A 2,142-nucleotide genomic window follows, 5' to 3' on the forward strand; every position below is an offset into this window, starting at 1 on the left:
AGAATAATGGTGCCTTAGAGAGAGACTTCGGGGTATATCAGACAGTCCATAACTGGTTCTAGTTGTTGAACCACGGAGTTGAGATAACTTCGAATTTTAATTATGTACATGAAAAACAACACGAGGACAAGGAATTCCGAAACTTATCAATTATCTCTAGGTGAAGGAATATCAGGTCGGTCCATTCAGCAACATGTCATCACCAGATATAATAAACAAGACAAGTTCAGCCTTTCCTCAAAAAGAAAGACGCTTTATTGCATCCACTATCAACATCTCTGGTGTCTTTCTCAATCTGTTCAAAATACCGGTTTGTTCGGGACGTCTCTGGAGTTGACAGTGGGCAGCACTGATACGATCTTAATTGTTTTTCTGTTTACATGAATGCTTCGCCTCTTCCGACTTCTCAAAGTATGAGGTCCACGTGTCTTTTATCACCACCAAGGCCACAGAGCTCCAGTCGGACAATCTCTCCCCCCAGAGCTGGACCGTTCGGAAAGCCTCTTTCGGATACAGTACGGATGACGTAATGCCCATCAAACCAACGGGATACACGAGCCTCTTCAATTTTGAACATCTGGCAAAAAAGTACCCCAACACTCCGGAAAAGCCAATCACGCTGAGCCTTCTCACAGCTTCAGGCGGCGAATTTCGAAGGGAGTCGCATGTGGCCGACCCCTGGCCCACGGCGTCGCGCACCGCGGGCTTCGTTTTGCTGTAAAGGGCCTCGAAGGCGGCCGCATGCGCCTCTGCGGCCTTCCTGAGCCGGACGCCCTCCTCCAGCGCGCTGCGGGGCTCCTCCACGAATCGGGACTCGGCGTTTGGCACCGAGTACAGTGAAAGCTTGTCAACACGGACCGGACAGTTGTCCTCCTTCTTCATTCTACCAACTGCATAGACTCTGAAGGGCAAAAGGGTGAGGGTGGCGGCAGGCGCCCACCACCGTGTGACCTTCAACATGTCGCCCGCAGGGAAGGAGGCGGCGGAAGTGGAGCGCCCAGCTTGGGGGGAGGGGAAGGGGTCATCTCGGCTTAGCTCCACCCACAGCGGAAAGACCTACTACGGCGGCCCGACCGGATCATGATTGCTCAGAGAGCGACGTGTCTGCGGAGAGCTACGGGAGAGCATTTTTTATTCGCTGAGTTGCTTTAACTGTTGATATCAAAATAAAAGACCTGTTGGCGTCAGTTACTGCCTGTTTTGTTTCAATCCAATGACTCTTAGATCTGTGTCTAGTGAGCGCCCTGCTGTGCAGTCAAGGGAAAGTGTAGAGTGTGTTCTCCTCCGCGGGGAGTTTGCAAAAGAATCCAGGAGTGGCAATCCAGGCCGCGTTTTACAGGCATGGCGGGGTCCATGTCCTTGGGGAAGTTATCCTTTGGGACCCAGAGACAGGTAAACAATGTTTTTCATCTGGAAACAATGTTACCTTTGAACCCACACTTCGTGGGAATTTATGTTTTACACCCCCACCTTTCCCCTTTCCCCATGGATATATACGTGTGTATGTGTGTGTATGTATGTGCATGTATGTGTGTATGTATGTATGTGCATGTGTGTATGTATGTATGTGTATGTATGTGTTTTGTATGCATGTGCGTGTATATGTATAATATATTTTGTATGTGTTCATGTATATACATTTTATATATGTGCATGTCTATATGTGTGTATATATTATATTTATGTGCATTTGTATACGTACATATGTTATGTGTACATGTATATGCCTGTGTGTATGTGTTTGTATGTATATGTCTATATATGCTATATATGTGTTATCTGTATAGTATGTGTACACATATATACATACATGTATGTGTGTACACATACCTGCGTGTGTGTGTGTGTGTGTGTGTGTGTGTGTGTGTCTCAAGGTCTTAGGAGAAGGGGCATCTAGGTGGCACAGGGGAGTCAGGAAGATCTGAGTTCAAATTCGGTTTCAAACACTTCCTAGCTGTGTGACCCTGGGCAAGTCATTCAACTCTTATGTGTGTGTATGTGTATATGTCTGTATATATGTCTGTGTATGTATTTTATGTGTATATGTATGTTTATGTGTATTATATGTGTGCATATATAGCATGTGTATATACACGCGCATGTATGTTTTATGTGTATGTGTACATTTGTGTATGTTATATG

General features: G+C 45.9%; 1 pseudogene; it reads right to left on the bottom strand.

Annotated features, from left to right (window-relative positions):
• Nucleotides 1–360: 360 nt before the first annotated feature.
• Nucleotides 361–960, bottom strand: LOC110218634 (MICOS complex subunit MIC26 pseudogene; annotated as a pseudogene).
• Nucleotides 961–2,142: the final 1,182 nt, after the last annotated feature.

The sequence above is a fragment of the Phascolarctos cinereus genome, unplaced genomic scaffold (assembly GCF_003287225.1).
Source record: "Phascolarctos cinereus isolate Bilbo 61053 unplaced genomic scaffold, phaCin_HiC Scaffold_9;HRSCAF=440, whole genome shotgun sequence".
Lineage (NCBI taxonomy): Eukaryota > Metazoa > Chordata > Mammalia > Diprotodontia > Phascolarctidae > Phascolarctos > Phascolarctos cinereus.